The sequence below is a fragment of the Pseudorca crassidens genome, chromosome X (genome assembly GCF_039906515.1).
Source record: "Pseudorca crassidens isolate mPseCra1 chromosome X, mPseCra1.hap1, whole genome shotgun sequence".
NCBI classification, from domain to species: domain Eukaryota; kingdom Metazoa; phylum Chordata; class Mammalia; order Artiodactyla; family Delphinidae; genus Pseudorca; species Pseudorca crassidens.
The window spans coordinates 58,681,816-58,694,564 of NC_090317.1; the positions used below are offsets into that span (position 1 = coordinate 58,681,816).

Consider the following 12,749-nt stretch of genomic DNA (forward strand, 5'->3'; position numbering starts at 1 on the left):
ATCATGTGATAGCTTTGCTCAAAACTCTGCAGTGACTCCCCATTTCATAAGTCCTCAAAATGTCCTAAAAGGCCCTATATGACCCCCCAACATTACCACTGTGATCTTGTTCCTACTACTCTTCCCCTAGAACCATTATAAGTTTCATATAACTATGGATGATGCTGATTTAGCATTGAGTGAAAAAAGTCTATATGAGATTAAGTGACCCCCAGAAGTATCATGTTGTAAAGTGATCAGCCATCTGTTTATGAAAAATTTAGAAATTTCACAACAAAATTACAAAAATAGACTAAGGATTAGATTAAATGAGCTAATGTATATGAAAGTACTATATAAACTATAAACCAGTATATACATGTAAAGTTTTTTGTTTGTTTGTTTGTTTGTTTTTTTCAGTACGCGGGTCTCTCACTGTTGTGGCCTCTCCCCGTTGCGGAGCACAGGCTCCGGACGCGCAGGCTCAGCGGCCATGGCTCACGGGCCCAGCCGCTCCGCAGCATGTGGGATCTTCCCGGACCGGGACACGAACCCGTGTCCCCTGCATCGGCAGGCGGACTCTCAACCACTGCACCACCAGGGAAGCCCTACATGTAAAGGTTTTTACTATTACACCTAGCTAATAATTTTAAACTTCCAGATATATTTTCAGGCAGAAGGCATGAAGGAAATATTTAAACTTTACTGTACTTATTAAATACAAAAATGACAAAAATGCCACTTTGATGTTCTTTAATTCAAATTTTAATGTTCATTAAACAATCTTGAAGGCAGTGGTTCAAATTACTCCCTAAAATGCAAACTTAGTTACTATTGAATACAATAAAAACTTCACACACATACCCAAAGGCAAAATGTAACCCTTTTTAAAACATTCATACTCAACATGTGTTTCAAAAATGTGCTACTACAGCAAGCTAGAATCAGGCTAACAGACCAGTAATAGTAAGGCAACTTACAGAAGAAGTATAAATGGACACTGCATAAAATATTTTAGAAATTAATGTAACATTTACTAGTGTAGTAAAGGAATATTATTTTAGTGACAACACATATGCAAATGTTCTATTATGGTTTCAAATGCTACCATCTCACCGCAAATGGAATAACATTTTGCCTTTAGTGTTTTTATCTTTACTTATAGCTAATATTTTTTATCCTTTCTGTTCCTGCTCATGAATCTGCTTAAACTAACCACTAAAATAAAATGAATGCCATTAAAAGAGATCATTCAACAGCGCTATGGAAAGGACTTCATCAGTCCACATTATGCTGCCTTCCTCTAATCTATCATCTAGTTCCTAGTCCATTCAATATTTCCATGAGAAATATTTTCTCATCAAGTTTTCTTCATCCTTATTTAGCTTCATTCCGTTGTCCATGCACAAATGGAGCTACATCAACGCTAACATGACCCAAATTAGAGTCCGCCTATCTTTAAAATCAAGAGCCTTCCTAATTGGACAGAAAACTTTAAATTATTGAGCTCCACTGCCCCTTCTTTGATGGGCACTTTTACATTTTTCCCACTAATACAGAAAAAGATCTAAAAAGCGGAATTTCTTGAGTTGTATTTACATTTAAAAACTGAGAGTCCCTGGGGGGGAACAAAACAATACACAGAAGAGCAGTCATTCAATTCAATGGGACTAAACTGCAAAGAATAAGAAAAGCTTTAGACTGGCAGAATGGGGATTATGTAAACATCATACAACCTGATGAAAAAGAACATGCCCCTAAAATAGCAAAAACCTGTCAGTCTTCTAGTATGACGAGGACCAATCCAAAACAACTGGAAGTGCAAGAAAGCAGCTATGCCAAGTGTACTTGCATCAATTAAGCTCTGGAGCAGTTACTACCTTCTTCAGAGATCACAAGGTTCAACATGTGCCCATCGTCAAAATGCCCACTCTTGCAGGACATGATCAGCATCAAGACTATAATGTACCACGTTTTAAACTGCAAGTGGAATATCGATTAAGTATCCCAATCATAAACACTTCACAAAAATCTGATTTAGTGTTATACTTATCAATGTGTTTTAACCCAAAAGCCATGATTCCTCTGATGTGAACGAATGTTTATTTAACTTATGGAAGATGGCTATTTAGGGGTCCTAAGCACAGGAAAGCATGTTAAAGTCAACAACTGGACTCATGCAGTTTGCCAGGTTTTGATCTGCTAATAGCTATAATGAGTACTGTATCCATTAAGTGGATAAGTCTTTCCATAGACAACATAAGAATAAATTCAAGCAAAATATACTAATTTAGTTAAGCGCTAACTAACATGATCCAGTACACAGTTGTTAGCTATGACAAATAAGCTCTATGTCTGCTTATGCTTTGTTCACTTCAGATGTTTTCTACACGAAGCATTTAATTTCAGATTTAGTTCAACCTTAGCATGTTTCTTGGCTATCTCTCCTTCCCACCAGTGCATATTTATAAAACGTAAATACAATTTAATAGTAGAATAAAGTAAGCAAAATATATTTAGACAGGTAAAGGTACCATAAACATTTTATAATGTACTGCAAAGCCCAATTAATGTTATTTTAATTTTCCACGATTTTACTATTCCTTGCATTAATGTAGGTTAGCTGAGAGTTAACCATGTAACAGTAAAACTCTACCTAGGTAATCTGGAGATGAAACAAAAAAGAATTTGGATAGTTCTTAAGATCACTACTCTCCCCTTGAAAAGTAGCCTTGTACAAACTAATAGCAGGAACTTATTTAACATTTGTTCAAATGAAGTGACAAATGGGGTGAATTGGAAATATACAATATATACATATTATATATACGTATATACACACGATACACGTGTGTGTGTGTGTGTGTGTGTGTGTGTGTGTGTGTGTGTTCAAACTGAATATTCTAACTGGCTTATAAAATGAGACCAAAAATTTGTGTTCAATGCATAAAATGTACTACGCAGTAAATTTCTTTGTATGAATGAATTCCTTTTGTCTTCCTCAAATAAAAACCTAAATAGTACTCATAAACCTTTTTACAAAATACATTTAGAAGTTTAGCAGATCATATTCTATTTTCAAGGCAGCAAATTTAACATTAACATTAAACATTTAATTATACATGTTTACAAGTAATCTTATTTTCCAGAGTTATTTATGTTTAAATGTAATACATGTAAGGGTCAATGTATTCTGAACAAATAAAAACAAATAACTTTTTCTCATCTGTGTTTTAATTTTTGACACATAATATTGTACAGCACTATAACCAAAGCATATCAAGCTTGAGGATCTATTTAAAACTCGAAAATAAATGAAAGCAAGCTTTTTTACATGGGGAAAAAACAAATGTTTTTCTAATCCATAGTTGCACATTCTACTACAAAAGCATATGTCTCATAGAATGACTAATTTTATCAATTTTTAAGGACTCATATCCCTTGCAACAAATATATGTCAGAGAAAAGATATTAAAGTCAATTAACTACAGCCATTCTTAAGTGGAAATACCTGTTTTATTCCAAGCTCCTCTTTATTTATAACCTAGTAATTCCCTACATTCATAAAACTAAAATATTTTATATATCAATAACTGACTATTTTTAGTTGGACCTTTCTGGTATAATTCTAAAGACTAAAAAAAATCTAGTGTTTACTGATATAACATATGAGGCAAATATGAGAAAGGAAATTTAAGAATTATTCAACACTGGATAAGGCAAAAATTTGTAATCTCAAAGATTTCACAATTTAACAAATATAAAAGGGGTATATAAAATATAAAATATATAAAATATAAAAGCTAAAGACAGCATGATTCTAGAATGTAAGCTCCATGAGAGAAGAGACTGCTTTGTTCACTCTCTTCACCCAGAACAAACACTGCCTGGCACCACAGAATATACTCTATACACACACACGCATGCACACACACACACACACAATTATGACAAATCTAATCATGAGAGATCAAAATTATTGTGAAGAAGTTTTTGTATTTAAATTCTAATAATTAAGTGGATAGAATGAATTTTCCAAAAGTTTACAGATTAAAGACAATATTGCAATGAAGATACTCACTAGGGTATAACTTATGTCCTCCAGAGAACTATTTCAGGTGAGCTCCTCTTGAGTTTTTCTAATTAAACTTGCTTGGATTGAATTCAAGAGGGGAACCATATCATAAAGCATCTCACCCTATTGTCTGTAGTATTATATAGAGCAAGTCTTCAGTGCCTGAATGTTTATTATCCTTTCAGAAGGATCAAGGCCTAACATATATATATAATAACATTTTATGGATGGTCACATTAAAATTTTTATATCATTTCTGTGAATTTGGTGTGCTTTAATATGGCATTAAACTCAACTTTCTTAAAATAGGTACTGTGTAAATAGCACCTATGTATCCTACTATCAAAATCCATTAAGAGATAGTATAGTCTTACATGATAATTAAGTATTCATTTTAAAAACTGTTTTTACTTCAATAAAGCAGGGAGTCTCACAACTGATACATAATGTAGATAATGCATTAACAAATATAATAATAAAATAAATTTATCCAAATATTGTTTCTGATGATATTAGTATACTTCTTAGGCAAACAATTGAGAGACAGACTTCTTCCAAAATAACTAAAAGCTCAGAATCTAACATATTGCTGTAAGCTATAATGGTTATAACTGTTAATCCAATACACCTTTTATACAAACCCATAAACACATGAGTGGAAAAATAGCACAGATGTTCATCTCTAATGCAATTTCCATTCAATTTCCTAAGTGCGGTCCCTGTGTGCAAACTAGCTTAACATTATGTTTAGCTTGCAAATTCTTTTAATAAATAATGAATGCAATAAAACTAGGAGATCAATGGCAAGCTGAGAAATCTTAAAAAAAAAAAGCCTTTTGTGTTCAGGCTGTTGCCCATTTCAAACTTTAATCCAGAGACAGATCAATATTACTTTTTTCTTTTTAACCCATCACATAAATAGTAGATAGACTAAATGTAGCCTAAATGCTGTTAGCAGCTAGCAGTTGTCAACAACCTGATAAGATCATTGGACACAGTCGCAACTGAATGTTTTATACCTTAACATACACACTACATTATACACTATTAACCTGTTTAAAAATAAAAAGGTTATAGAGCAATAAAAATACTGTGGTTCATTATTTTTTAAACTTTCCTGTACTATATATTTTTCCAGTAGTATAATCACAAAGTTTTCACCACTGTTTGCTCTAATAAACTAAATAATTGTAATGGGTCAAAATAGTACATGCGTAAGAATAGTTTCAACCTTAGGGGTCCTAGATGAAAGGAAATGTTACTCTTCAAAATTAATTACACCGGAAAGAACTAAGCTATTCCTTTAAATGGAGGGGAATACTTCATGCAAATTTGTGTTGCAATTGGATGTGTCTTGAGATTATCCAAGAAAAAAGTAAATCATTATACTTAAGTATTTCTCTTTCTATTCACAAACTGTAGATAGAAGGAAGGAGAACCCTCTTCTCACTAACTCATTTTCCATAAACGTGCATTCACTGTTTGAAAAGAGATCAAGTCAACTGCCTGGTTTAGTGCTGACATCAAGTAGTATAAATCTAAATAGTTGAGAATCATTTTATGGTAGTAGGTTTGTTTTATTTATTAATTTTTGCCTATTAATAATATTAGAACATCTCCTATGGAATTTCACTAAAAAAATATCAAGAAGTCACTTTCTTTAAAGATACATTTCACTTAAACATTCTAATTTCATATAATAGATTTTGATAGCTTTATATGTATATTTGTGAAAATTTTATGGCATGATTACAAATGGTTTTATAATGGAATTAAAATTTTAGGATGAGTGTCTTTTTATAATTGTATACTTTACATAACTACTTCTTAGCTTTTTTTAAAGCACAGCAATTTGTGCAAAGAATTCTGATGAGAGGAATAAATGTGTGTGTGTGTCCATGATTGTATTCATTTAACAAATGTGAATTAGGTGCCTAATATGTATACAATATCAGGCTTACTAAAGTTTTACAGTGAACATTAGTGAAGTTAAAGATAACTCCTCAGAAGTTATTATGACAAATCCAAGGTTTTGTTTTATGTGAAAAATTCAGTTTTATTTTAGGGATATCATTACAGGTAGCGATAAATATATCAGTTTGCTCTTTAGCTATATTATATCCAATTTTGCACAAAACAATGTATATTACATCTTATAATCACATTCTCAGTAGAATAATTTCACCAATTCTAATATATAAATTTATCTTTAAAGAAGTATGTGGCAAGATCTCACCATGAAGACATTCCCATGCTTTAAGCAAAATTTGAAAAAAAAAAAGTTAACTCTTGTCCATAACTTACTGAACTTCATTAGAAACTTATTTTTAAACTATACTGTAGATCATAGCATGCATCTTAAGCTTCCAAGATTAGCCTAACACTGGAGATAAAAATGTCCTGAAGAATTTGAGACCTCAACGGTATCAGTTAACAATGTTTCCTCTTTTCCTATTCTAATAAAGCTAACAGTAAAATTATGATGAAAGAATACTGTAAAGGCCTGCAGAGAGGAACTACCTCTGAAAGCTGATTTTTAAAAATATATATTCTCCAGAAAGTTAAACAAGAGAAAAACTGAATATCTTTTTTAAAATCTGTATTTTCAAACATCAGAGATTAACTAAAAAGTTATAACACTGATAACATTAAACTCAAAATACTTCACAACAGTTAACAGAATTGTTTCTCTCCAAAAACCAAGGCAATGATGCCATGGATGAAATGAAACAAAGTATGATAGTGATGATATTTAATGCAGGTAGGTAATAAATTTCACTAGAGTTATAGAAGTTCCTTTTGGAATGCATATGTTTTTCTATAGTCTAAGAAATTAAATTATAAAAGTAGCACTTACTGTTATTGAATGATTTGTAATTTACAAATAATTACCCAAAATATAAATAGCTGAGACATACTAAAATGAAATAAACTTTTCTAAGATTTTCAGCACTGCAAAGTGAGGAAATGATAAATACACAATGCACAGGCTGTCTCCTTCTTACTAAAAAGAAATATTAAATCCTGAAGGAGTTCTAAATCCCTTGGTAAGAGTATATTGCAGCTGCATTAAGCCAACAAGAAGCTTATTAGTAAGGATTTAAAAACTAACACCCTTCTGTAATCAATTTGGATACAGCATTATTCTATTTATAGTGACACTTTCAATGTGTCCCAATCATATATTACTAATTCTCATTTTTCCTACCATGATTACATATTAATGTGGAGGCACTATTAAGCAGCTACACTATATTTAGCTTTTAAGATACTGATTTCCACCATTTTGGAAGAGTTAACGTAGCATGAAAATTAACAATCTTTCCCATGAAGAAACTTATGATTGGTTCGTTATTTTTCTCTGATTCCTAAATAAAATAAAATAAATTTAGTTGTTCTAGCAGAAAATGTAAAAAAGGATGCAGCCACTTTAAAAGCTTCAATCTCTTTGACATTGTTGGCAGTGTATGGGAACATTAATGCATCTGTCATGATAACAAGCTAAGAATAACATCTAGACATCAAACCGAGCAGAGAATCCATCTGAAGTGATTCATTCAGATCTGTCTCATTGATTTATTAAACACAGGGCAACATCTGCAGCCTCACAGAGCCGCTTGGTGAAATTAATGCAAGATCAATTCAAATGGAAAAAAGTGTAAAAGAGATAAATCAAAACACAATTTGCATGCAGTTCCACAATCAGGCTTATTGGGTGCAAATGCTCGATTTCCCTTCCAAAGCAAATGTGTTTAAATGTTGTTTTATCTTTTTAAAATTGTGTGATCTGAAGTGACAGTGAAGAGTTTTGCAGGTTGAGATGGTGAAAGGGAAGAAAAGGAGGAAAAAAATGCTACCAAAGACCTTTTGAATATGCAACAAGAATATCATTAATACCTAATTGTTTTCCTTTTGGGGAAAGGTTTGATGTCCTTTCTCTGAAAACATGATCTTTTCAGTTTTTGTCAATTAGGGCAGTTTTAATGTATATTTGAGATGTATAGAGTGGATATATCTAAATCATTTGTTTCTTGAAATGCACCAGATAAAGTGCCACTGGAGATATAGACTGCCAACTGAAATATAATATATTATGATTAGGATTTCTCACAATTACATTTGCCAGCTGGAAGCACTTTTAAAACATCTAGAGATTTCATTAAGACAAAATAAGTTTACTTAAGAAAGCAGCAAACAATTCAGACTTGATATTTTATACAGTTATTTGGGATTTCCTGTATGAAACCATCTAAAACATCAATGTCTGAAGACCATCACTTCTTAATTATTTATTGGCATTCATGTACTATACACTGAGGTTAATATCATATATAAATATCCAAAGATATTCTCCATCATACCATGCGTCATTTATTTAATATAATATCCCTCACCCAATAATGAGTGTTTGGGACAAATATGAAATCCAGCTAAAGTATTAGATAAATACAAATATTGTTGGTTATACAGAAGTGTGCATTTAAAATGAATGTACACGTGGAGGTTCTGTGCACTGGCACATGACTAGATTGCTTTAATTATAATCTTGACATCATTCTCTAATAAAAGACAGTGCATTGTTGACTATGTGACTACTTTTAACAGACATGACTATCCCCTCATTATCCCATGAATTAAAATGTCTGCATTTACTGCCCAGATTAATTTCTAAAACCTTTTATCATTTCCGAAAATGTAAGTCATACAAAATATTAGCCCAGGAAAGTGATGCAAGTTCTTCAAAAATTTGATTTTGTTTAACTTTACTATGAATGAAAATATCAATTTTCAAAGTAAATTGTTATTCTTTATGGATTATGAACTATATTCATCAAGTGTGAATACAAAGCCAAACTCATTGAATGCTTAAAATAATCATATTTCTAGTACTTGAAAGCAGTAGTTTTAAATTGTTGTAAAAGTCAGTATAAGTCACATAAAGTTATTCTAATGTGGAAGCCCATTTATGTTCTGTTCACACAGTCAAAATAACAATAAACCACAACTGGACCATTTACATTTTTACTTAAAAAAATGAACTTTATTAATTTGAATATATGTTGAATCATGTCTCTAAATGCATTAAAATGTTTTCTTAATCATACATTCTTGTTTCTTTAAGCATCCATTTAACTATATGTAAATGACTGAATAACATTTAATCAGCTGGTCCTCAAATGAAATTAAATGCTGATCATGAAATCTGACAATGTAACTCTTATATAGATAGGTAGATAAAGAGAGATAACACTATAATGTATTGGCTGATTTTTCACATTTACTGAATACCAATTTTTAATTTAATATTTTACTGTCACATTAAACTTTGAAGAATTTAGTAAAGAAAATCCATTGCATAAGAGTGAGATTTTTAGACATTTGCTTTCTGACCTGCCTGCACTCTCTGATATTAAAACTCCAAGTTCTCTTGGACAAGAATTAGAAAAAATAATCATGGTGCTTTATCTGCAAAAACAAAGATCTAAAACAAGGTAACAATTTTTCCTATTTGGTTTGGGTCTTTTTATCATTTCTTAATAACCATCAAAATAATCTTCTTTACAATTAATTTCTGAAGCTAAAGGGCATCAAGGAAAAGTACTTATATAGCCCTCTGCAACTGCAGTGATGTAAAGCTTGACTTATTTAATAGAACAATGAATAGTCAAGAGTTTTAGTCTTTCTATTCTCTAGTAGCTGAGGCAGGTATTATTTTCCAACTTCTTTTCTGGGAAGACAACTTTGAATATTTTGATAATTAGCTAATAAAAGTATTTAATGTAAGAAACTGAATTCTTTTTGTGGCTTTCAGTACTGTCAAAGAAACGATTATATATGTATTTTACTCATTCATTTTTCTTCAGTGTGCATTAATAAAAACATGCCCTGAGCTAAATCAAAGTGCCACTTAGTGGCAATACCTTAAGATCTTTGAAAACGACCAATTTGAAAATGGTCTATTTTGTGTGTTCTGGAATAGTGTAGGAAGCATTCCAAATTAAAATACCCTAAATCAGGACTTATACTCTTCCCCAGTTATCTGACAGAGAGGGGGAGAAATGTTTGTTATGTAGGAAAAGAAAATTGCCAATGACACCATTACAAATAGGCCTTCCATTCTACAATACACTATGGAAATTTATCCATCAGGACATGAAGATGAATCTCTTTTCTCAAATAAGAATAGTATGTAGGAGTTTCCACTCAGACTTTTTCCTTGCACTTTTCCCCCTTTTAACTTAAAGTGCTAGGAAGTCACGAATCCTAAAAGACAATCCTCTTTAGCCAAGTCTCCAATGGTACATCGCTCATCTCCTTTGGGCATCTCTATAACCTCTTCTGATCCATCTTTCACTCCCTCTCATGGCATCATTCAGCTCATATCCTACATCTCTTTTCTCTTACTGGCTCTGTGTCTCATCTACCTTATTTTGTCTCTCTTGGGTCTCATTCCTATTTACAGCCCTCATCTTTCTTTTCACTGAACAGAAAAGTCATAGAAATAATGTTTACTTAAATACTAATTTACAATTTTATAAAATCATTCAGATGTTGGGAATGATTTAAAGTACACGTATCTGTAAATAATGTTACCTCAAGTCATAAGACATTCATTACAAGCATTATCATATTTTGTAGTTTTTAACTATGTGATGATGAGGGCATTTTGCAACAAAATTTGGTAATGTTAATTAGTTTTTTTCCAGAAATTGTGAGGGTTTGTTTACTATCTAGAAACTTCAATATAGATGTTTCTAGTAGTTTTCTTCATCTTTATTTATAGATTGAATTCATAGAATATATTTCATAATTTTTTACAATTATATATTGCAACACTTGTAACACAATTATAGAAAATGCATGCAGTAAATAAATACAAAGAAAAAAACGCCATAGGAAGCACATGCATCATATCTCAAATATATTTCTTCTTACATTTTTAAGATTTCTCTATCACCTTTATATGTGCACATACACGAAAGCAATCTAAACTCCAAAAAAAGTTGGCATTGTAAATGCTCTGATAAGGATTAAATAAAACTTAACTGAATAAAAATAATAACCTAAAAACACATCATATAACAGGGTCCAAAAATAGTATAAGAACACTTGCCTCTGGATACAGAGAAATTTATCATTTTTTCCTTCAGTAAGTAGCTCTAATAAAAATTAAAGTTTCTATTTACAGAGGAAAGCATCAAAATCACATTAAAATACTAATCTTTTTTTTAAATGAAAGTCATAGATTTTGCTCAAGGGTGTGTAAATTAATTATTAAAGAAGGTAGAATTTCCTATGTGTAATCATTGTTCTTCTTTAAGAGTGGGCATTTGTAAGAGAGAGAGAAGAGGGAAGGGGGAAAGGAGGAGAAGGAGGAGAAAAAGAAGATAAAGAGGGAGGAGGAGGAGGAGGAGAGAAGATAGGTTTTCAGGTCTGCGATTGTTTAAATCTTTTCAAATGACAGCAAATAAACTAGATGGCCCTCATCTGAAGTCCCTGGTAACCCTCTGAGTTTGTGTATTAGTAGAGTGCTTTGTGGTCAAAATAAAATTTCCTTTCTACTCTTAAAACCTATATTTGCTTATTTTATTGAGGGAGCAGTTATCATTTGTGTTTTAAGGCCATCCATCTTCCTTAAGAAAATGTGATCTAATAAACCAGGTTTTTAAGCCCCAGATATGAATCAGGTAAGAGTTCTCATATGAACAGGTTTCTGTTTAATTGCTAGAACACAGGAGAACACTGCTCAAAGGGAAAAAAAGAAAAACAAAAGGTTCCCTTGTAAGTTCTGTACCATTATCTGATTGTAGCAGTCAGCAACAGTTTGTCTACAAGTTGCCAGTATACTTCAACTATACATAGTAATTTGGATTTTACAACAGATGTGACAACTGAGTTAGTTTTGGTTCATAAACCCAGAGATCTTATGATCTAAAGTTGCATTGTAAGAAAGTCTACCTCTGCAGAAGTTTTCTGCAAAATGATCAACAGCAGTGCTATTTTACAACGAAACCCTTTGCCCCCTTTAGCCTGGTGATGGTGGTTTGGCTTGTATGTTAATCACATCTGCCAAATGTGTACTTAGGATCCTAACAGATATTAACAGACTGCAGATGGAATAAATACTAAGAAGACTAATTTACAGGTGTTTAAAAAAAATCAAATAATCTTGAATATAGTTTACTTTTCTATTTTTAAAAAACTCAGGAACATTGAATAAAATTTGCTTATGGACATATGCAAATGGCTATTTTTCTATAATGTACTTCTAAGCTGTGATATGAAGGAGGTACACTTACAACCAGAGAAGCTGGCCATCATCATTTATGGAATCCTCTCTCTGGGGGAATGGGATCCTTCCAACTGTTTGCCTGGGGGGAAGAGCTGAAAGCATCCTCTCTGGAAAACCTGCCAACTTTTACTCCGACCCCCAACCCGGTCCCAGCCCCAGCGTTCATGCCCCACATTGCCCTCTGCAGATGACCCAAAGGGACGATCCCAGGAAAGTGACATCTGTCATCATTCTTTAAAAAAAAAAGGCTCCATCGACTTTCCTGTATCGTGTACGGGGAAGCTTTGCGCAGCAGGCGTGAGCACTTGTCCTCACGCTCTCTCTCTCTCTCTGTCTGTCTCTCTCTCACACACACACCCAGACACACACACACCATCACCATCACCACCACCACACACCAAC

General features: G+C 32.4%; 1 protein-coding gene across 1 annotated transcript in view; it reads right to left on the reverse strand.

The window, feature by feature from the left end:
* The window catches only part of DACH2 (dachshund family transcription factor 2), a 617,297-nt gene that overhangs the window by 603,500 nt on the left and 1,048 nt on the right, over positions 1 to 12,749 (reverse strand). The gene's annotated exons all lie outside the window — the stretch shown is intronic.